This window comes from Mustela nivalis (genome assembly GCF_964662115.1).
Source record: "Mustela nivalis genome assembly, chromosome: 1".
NCBI classification, from domain to species: Eukaryota; Metazoa; Chordata; class Mammalia; order Carnivora; family Mustelidae; genus Mustela; species Mustela nivalis.
Window position 1 is genome coordinate 18623964 of NC_139020.1, and position 8513 is coordinate 18632476.

The window sequence follows — 8513 nt, forward strand, 5'->3', positions numbered from 1 at the left end:
AGAAGAGCTAAAACAGATTTGTGGGTTTGAGTTTTTCTTATAAGATTTATGTATTTTATTGCTTTATGTTTTTAAACTTTTTATTTTACTTTATTTTTTAAAGACTTTATTTATTTATTTGAGAAAGCATGAGAGGGGTGAAGGGCAGAGGGAGAAGCAGACTCCCCACTGAGCAGGAAGCTAGATATGGGGCTACATCCTGGGACTCCCAGAACATGACCTGAGCCTAAAACAGAAGCTTAACTGACTGAGTCACCCAGACGTCCCTAAACTTTTTATTTCAGACTGGTTTTAGATTTACAGAAGAGTTTTGAGGATAGTACACTGTCCCCATATACCCCATGCCTGGACTTGCCTATAGGTCACATCTTACTGTAGGCATAGTACATTTGCTATGACTAATGAACTGACGTTGACAATTATTATTAACTAAAGTCCATGCTTTATTCAGACCTTAGTTTTTACTTGTACTTTTTCTCTCCTAGGGGTCTATCAAGGACATCACCTCACATTTAGTTTTCCAGTCTCTTCAGGTCCCTTTTGTCTATGACAGTGGCTCAGACTTTCCTTGTTTATGGCCTTGGCAGTTTTAAGGAGCATTCCTCAGTATTTTGTAGAATGCTCTTCAGCTGGAATTTGTCTAATGTTTTTAAACCAGGGTATGGATTCTGGGGAAGAACCCAGAATAAAATGTCTTTCTCATCACATCATATTAAGGACAAATACTATCAACATGATTTGTTGTTGATGTCAATGCCTTTTTTTTTTTTTTTTTTTTTTTTTTTTGCATATTCTAGGTTCACCACTAGATTGCAAACCTTATGAGGTTGGGGACTGTTGTTCTTTACTATATGCAAACTCCTTGGTGTCGCTGCTAGAAATGATAGTTTTTGTGAATTTATGGATTTCCCAACATTTAGCACATGATACATGTCATACAGAACCAGGCAGCCTATTTTCCTTCTGCATAGTTTTGACAAAGTTATAAAAAGCTGACTAAAAAGTAGAAAATTTTATATCATAACAAAAGTGAATGCATGCTACATGAAACTGGAAAAGCCTATTTTTGGTGATGTCAATTTTTTTTTCATCTTAGTGTTGTGGTTGTATTGTTCTTTGAACTTGTCCATTTAAGTTTTTCAAAAAAGGCAGAAAAAAAATATGACCCTAGATGTCTGACAACCCAGTTCCTCAGTCCCCCACTCTTTATACCCAGAACCCAGAATCTTTTCCCCAATCTTTTCCTCAATTCCCTTGAGGAGAGTCTGCCCTAGCCTTCACAGATTTGGGGGGTGGGGATAAGCACTTGTCTTTGGATTCCAAAAACATCAGAAGTTCATCAGTGAAGAAGAATGATTTGTGTTTTGAATGCCCTTTGCTTACTTCAATAGTTTTTGATGGAGAAGTGTCCTCGTGAGGATCACCTGGTTTTGAGCATCCCTTCTATCCTCAGAAACTTGCCCTAGGAACCCTTGGGAGCCCAGGTAGGAATCTTCTCTCTTGCAGGAACAGATAGATTTCTTGCACCTTGACTGCTTTTATCTGTCTGATGTTCTTTTGTTTTTCCTGAAGCCCAATTTGCACATGCAGAATATTCCTAGAGTTTTCAGAAAGAAGAAAGGAAGCCATGTGAAGGTAAAAAGAAGCTGTGGTTCTTTTCTCGATATCTTTTTTTTTCCCCCTTACTTTTGATCAGACAGTTTTACCTGGTTCATAACTTGACGGTGGGCAGATTCAGATTTCTACTTCTTTGATAATTCTCTGCCCAATCAATTTTCAGAAACTATGCCCTTGGCGCATCATTTTTTCAGATTATATCAAGATTTTCTGTTATTTGAATGGATAAGATTCCAGCTAATGAAATAATGTCAATGTACGTATTAAATTTGCTTTTTCTCAAAATACAGATAGCTCAGGTTTTCATTTAGCAAATGCTCATTAAATATTATTAAGTAAGAGGCGCCTGGGTGGCTCAGTTGATTAAGCATCTGACTCTTGATTTTGCTTAAGTCATGATCTCAGGGTCCTGAGATAAAACCTTGGTTCAGACTCTGCCTTCAGTGGGGAGTCTGCTTGTCCCTCTCTCTCTGCTCTTCCCCCCACCTTTCTCACTTTCAAATAAATTTAGAAAACTTTTAAAAAACTATTGAATAAGACATTTATACTTTATAAAAATTGTTTTAGCACTATCTTTTTAATAGAAATTCTCTGTAAAAGATGTAATTTTGCTGTTTTTACATTTATTATATTCACTCTACATCTATTAACATTATTTACTAAAAACTCTCAGATCCTGAAGTCTGTTGTTTTCTCCTTGAAAAGAGTATCCATTTCAGAAGCCTGTGATTATGTGTTTGAATTCTATTTGATCAAAGGATGATTTTGATTAATTAACTAGTAAAATCATTTATTTATTTTAAAGAGAGAGAGCGCGCATGGGCAGTGGAGGGGCAGAGGGAAAGGGAGAGATGGAATCCCAAGCTGACACTCCACTGAGCAAGCTCAGCCTGATGCGGAGGTTGATCCCACAACACTGACGTCATGATCTACACGGAAATCAAAATTTAGTCACCCAACCGACTGAGACACCCAGGTGCCCCAAGTGAAATGATTTTAAAGAATATATTTATTATAGGTGAAAGTGAATTGCAGATTGTTAATCTATAGGCTGATGTCAGGTGATAGATTTGGCTTATTTCTACTTTTTGGCTCTTGTAAGTAATTCTGCTATGAGCATCTGTGCACAATATTTTTTTTAAGATTTTATTTATTCATTTTGAGAGATAGAAAGAGAGAGAGCAAGAGAGCACCAGCTGGGGGTGGGGGAGGGAGGAAGAGGGAGAAGCAGATTCCTGGCTTAGCAGTGAGCCTGACCTGAGCCTGAGATCATGACCTGAGCCAAAGTCAGACGTTTAGCCAACTGAGCCATCCAGGCATCCCTGTGTACAATTTTTGTGTGTGTGAACATGTGTTTTTTTATTCTTTGGGGCATATAATTGGGATTATTAGATTGCATGATAACCCTATACATAATTTTTTAAGGAATTACTGAAATGTGGAGCTACCATTTTATATTTTCACTAGCAATGTATGATGGTTCCATTTTTTTCCATAGTCTCTCCAACACTTGTGATCAGTGGCCTTTTTTATAATGGTCATCCTAGAAAGTGTGAGGTATGAACTCATTGCCATTTAGATTTGCATTCTTTAATGTTTAGTGATGTTGAATATCCTTTCGTGTCTTTATTGGCCATTTGTATATTTTTTAGAGAAATCTATTGAAATTGCCCATTTTCGTTTGGGTTACTTAGCATTTTGTAGTGTTTTTATATATTCATTTTTTTAGTTACTTTCTTAGTCATTGCTTTGGGGAGTCCAGTTAATATCTTAATTTATAACAATCTAATTAGGATTAATACCAACTTAATTTCAATTATAGACAAAAACTTTACTCTTACATTACTCATTTCCCTCGTACTGCTATTGTCATACAAATCCCATTATTATGCATTGTGTGCTCACCAATATAGATTTACAATCATTTCTTTATGCAATTGTGTATCTTAAATGAGGCAGAAGAAAAGAAAAGATTAACAACTCAAAAACAAATGCACTGGGACAAAACCTATTCACACAGGGAGCTCAGAGTCATGTTAGGTAAAGATAGACTTGCGAGGGGGTTCTTCCAGAGAATGACTGGATTGTTAAATACTCATTTTCTGTGGTGAAACATTGAAGGAGATCTGATCCCATGCTGCCTTCTCGAGTGGCTACTAGGCTGCAGGTTTTCACCATGTTTCTGGGTCTTTGATTTTCAAGACTATCTCAGAACTGGAGATGGGATGCGACTAGAGCAAGTTAAATCACTATAATACTTGCTGTTCTTACCAAGATTCAGTAACTTTTCCTGAATAAACACTCCTTGGATTATTAAAAGTATCTTGTTAATTCCCAGGGTTTTGAAAAAGTTCATTCTTGAACATCTTTGTGAGTTTTGTCATTTCTTTTATGGGAAAAAAAATTGGAAGTCTTTACTTGGCCCTTTGTGCCAACAACCTTATTACTCATTTGAATTTAAAGTAACACTGAGTTTAAAGTAAGAGAAGGGGCTAAAAGAAGCCCTGAGATTTGGGAATGAAATGACAGAGAGAATTTCTATATGAGGCTGAGGAGTTGGCCAGTGGCTAAATTATCTAGTTTTGAAGGTCATATTTAAGAGTTTAATTTAGGCTTTATTATTTGGTTTAGTTTTCTGTGTATGTGAAAAAAAATCATTTTAAGAAAAAAAATCAGTTAATGAAAAAATATAAGAAATTTCACTTAGCAAAATACACCCAAAAGGAAATCACAGTACAAATCAGTTTAAGTCAAGGCATCACCAACCAGTTCCTACACTATTAGCCATGTATCTCAATTTTCAAAAGTAAGTCACTTTTAAAAGCTTAAATCTAGCTTAAAAGATTATAAATGAAAATAAACTAGAATAAACAAAAATGAGAAATGTTCTTCTTTGAATTAGAGATCTAACACATTGAGTTTTCCAAAAAAGCACACCTCTCCAAGGTGTTCACAGTGATATGGTATAAATACCCATTTAAAGTGCTTAAACTAGTTTATCTCAGATAACAGCACTCTGAAGTACACCACCAACAGGTTAATTGAGAAAAGCTGAAAGGAGTTTTAGTTAACTCATTATCACATGCTAGAAGAAAGTTTGCATGAGAAAACACTGAAGAGGCAATCTTTTAGTCCAGATTTCACAATTTGTGATGCAAAAATGGGTCCCACAGCTTCCTCCAGAGTCATAATTGCTTTTCACTTCTTTTAGGCTGCCTGTGAAAATTTGGTTGCAATAACTCAAATGCTCCTACAAAACTTGTCATCTCCACTCATGCTATTTATGCCTCCAGAGCCAGACTTGTAATAGCCACTCACAGACTGGCCCTGGTGGCCACTGGGAGTGGACTGGGCTGACACCACCATGCCTTGCATCATCTGGCTGCAATATGTCCCAAAGCTGGCCACAGTTGTAGAGTTCAGGAAAAGTTCTGTATAGCTCTGTTGCATGTTGGTCCAGTCTTTGGATATGGATATACGCCATAGCTTCTTTGTGAATGGCAAACTCAGCTTCAGCTTGGCTGTTCACTCTTCCCTCAGACCCGACCTCAATGTGGCTCTCCTAGGATTTCAGGGAAAGAAGTTATTAAATTCTGTTCTCTGTGGCTGTGAATGGCAGCCCTCCCATGTGGACACAGTGTCCAGTGGTACTCTGGGCAGTAATCTCTCTGTCTCCATATCTGTGGTCATACATACCTGAGAGATTACAGTAACTGACGTCTCTCCAAAACAGATGGTTGGTGAAACCACAGCCATCGCTGAGGCTGCTGTACTTCTGGTAGCACCCTTAGCCTGCACTATCAGGACCAGACCTCATCTTCTCCAGCCTGCTTGCTGGACAATGCTAGCATACTTCCTGGCTGTGCCGGGGTGGTCGTAAGACTTCGGCCCCTGTGCAGACATGAACTTCAGAGGAGGATCCGTGTATGACAAACTTCCCAACCGCTCTTGATCACCTCAATGTATCTATGCTCTATTCTCTCCTTGTGCTTCTCTAGGGCCTTCTCAGCTGACTCCTGGGATATAAGCTGCATGAAGATTTTCTCTGTAATCTTGCCCTTGGGTTCACAAGCAATGTGATCCCATTTGGAACAATTTCCAACCATGAGAATGGAGCAATTTCTTCATTGGTGCATCCAAATGAAGCCATCATTGATCGTGTCAGCACTGTTTGAACCACTGGGTTTCAACACCCAATCCCTCTTGGTTCTGTGGGATTTGGACACCTCAAGATACTGGTGTCCATGCTTTTCTTGTCTTTTTTTAAGGGCCATTGTTACCTTATTTTCTGGTTCAAGTTCAACAAAAGCCTCCCCACTCTGCCTGCCTTCTCTAGTATAGACAGAATGAATACCTGCAGCCTCCTCATGAACGGTGCACCAAGAAAGGAGAAAAGGGCATCCTGCACATTCTCAACAACAGAGCAGGACCAGGCCAGGCCACAGAGCTTGACCAAAAATCCTACACCTCTCTCCGGTCCCAGTAGCATGGACATTTGAGGGGACAGATGTCAAACAAGCTTAGGTGCAACTTTCTATGGCTTAAACAACCACCGCTGGGGAAGGAACGCCCACAGTCAAAGACACTCCTGGTAGTAATGAACTGTCCTAAACAAGAGCCATATGGCCATCTTGCCTTAGTACCCCAGCACTCCCGAGAGCAGCCAGGGCTGACAATTCTGGGACTGGGTTGGGTTCCAGCTTCCTTCCTCCTGGGACAGGCCCTTAGTTTAGTCTTCATTCTCAGGGCACAGGAGTGTCACCAGAGGATTTTAAGTAGGAGGGAGACTAATATGGACTTAGGGAGATTCATTAGTGAGGAGAAAAAGAGAGGACAAGGGCAAGGCTGTCCATGGAAAACAGCAGAAATGAAAAAGGTATGGGTAGATGTGAGAGCTATTTAGGAAATGAACTGGGCTGTTGATGGATTGAAGAGAAAGACTGAGGAAGAAATTCACAAAGGGACACAATTCTCCTACACTTAGATCACTCTGCAGTTCTGATGTCTTGGCTAAAGTGTCTGAAACTACTACCAACATTTCATCTTGGATGAGCGCACAACATATAAAATGAAATTGCCGTGAAGTGTAGTCATTGTCAGTACAGGTACAGTGATCTCTCTCTCTTTCTTGAAATTGACACAATAAAAAGAAACTTTTCAGAAACAGAAGGATTGGCAAAAGCTTTGATGACGAATAGGAGACAAGGGAGAATGGTTAGAACTCAAACAAAACCCACATCAAACACCTGTCTGTCTCCTCCTCTTAGGACTTTACAGAAATCAAAACACAAAATGAATCTATTCTTAGGAAAAGCAACTCCGTTTTTTCTTGCAATCACTTTTTGAGATCTCATATGAGGTTTGATTTATCTAACAATTCAATATATTTTCATTAAGATTTTCTCCCTTCCTTGATGTAGATACAAATTGTCTCATTATGTGAGTCTCTAACCATGCCCCCCAAGCTTTATGACAATGCAGTTATTGCTATAATCCTACTTCCAGGAACTTCATACAGTGATATTAGTAGCCCATCCCCAAATAGTGCACTTGTTTTAAAGGTTCTTCAGTGAATTACTCCATGAATAGCAACGTGGCAATTATGACAATATCAGGAATCACAAGTTTACAAATGAATTGCTTGACAAGGAAAAAAAAAGTATCCTGCACTTATATAGGGCCACAGACACCAAATAGTAATAAATTTTATTTAAATATCAGAGTGGTATTTAAATACCACTCTGATATTAATATATATATATTAATCATATAAAAATGTTTGTCATATTAATATCAACATAGCACTACTTCACAAATTTTAAAAAGTACATAAATCTTTGACCCAGAAATTCCATATCTGGATTATATTGTAAAGATAAACTATAGCTTTCACACACACACACAGACACACAGTTTTTTAAATAATGTAATTTTAGCGTGGCTTGACATAACAATGAATTAGAAATATCCTTAATGAGTTTCAATAGTTAAAATTATGGCAACAAATTGTGAAAAAAAATGAGATCATTTTATGTGAACTTATATGGAAGCATCTTCATGAAATATTAACAATAAAAAGAAAGGTGCAAAATACTTTGTATAACATATTACTTTTTGGAAATAAAAACATATACATGTTTATACATACAAAGGCTAACTTTGAAAAGTTCTATAGAAAACTGGTCACAACAGCTAACCTAGGAAAGAGAACCAAAAGACTGAGAAGCTTGGGAAGGGGAGGGATTGTGTTGGATTGGTATATGCTTTCTTATATTATTAAATGCTGAACTGTGAATATATACTAATTAGCTTAACTAACTTAAAAATTGTATGCTTAAGTCTGCATTATTACCATTATAGCAGGCTTGCTCTATCTATCTACCTATCTTTTATCTATTTCTTTTTTTTTTTTTTTTTAGTGGTTTTGTTTTTTTATTGTGTTATGTTAGTCACCAAACAGTGCATCATTAGGTGGTTTTTTTTTTTAATTTTTTTTTTTTATAAACATATATTTTTATCCCCAGGGGTACAGGTCTGTGAATCACCAGGTTTACACACTTCACAGCACTCACCAAAGCACATACCCTCCCCAATGTCCATAATCCCACCCCCTTCTCCCAAACCCCCTCCCCCCAGCAACCCTCAGTTTGTTTTGTGAGATTAAGAGTCACTTATGGTTTGTCTCCCTCCCAATCCCATCTTGTTTCATTTATTCTTCTCCTACCCACTTAAGCCTCCATGTTGCATCACCACTTCCTCATATCAGGGAGATCATATGATAGTTGTCTTTCTCTGCTTGACTTATTTCGCTAAGCATGATACGCTCTAGTTCCATCCATGTTGTCGCAAATGGCAAGATTTCATTTCTTTTGATGGCTGCATAGTATTCCATTGTG

The 8513-nt window shown here is 37.8% G+C and overlaps 1 pseudogene across 1 annotated transcript; it reads right to left on the reverse strand.

Moving 5' to 3' along the window:
• Positions 1 to 4857: 4857 nt before the first annotated feature.
• Positions 4858 to 6106, reverse strand: LOC309870881 (heterogeneous nuclear ribonucleoprotein F pseudogene; annotated as a pseudogene). The gene has a single exon. The product of its transcript is annotated as a heterogeneous nuclear ribonucleoprotein F pseudogene (transcript).
• Between the last annotated feature and the right edge of the window lie 2407 nt (positions 6107 to 8513).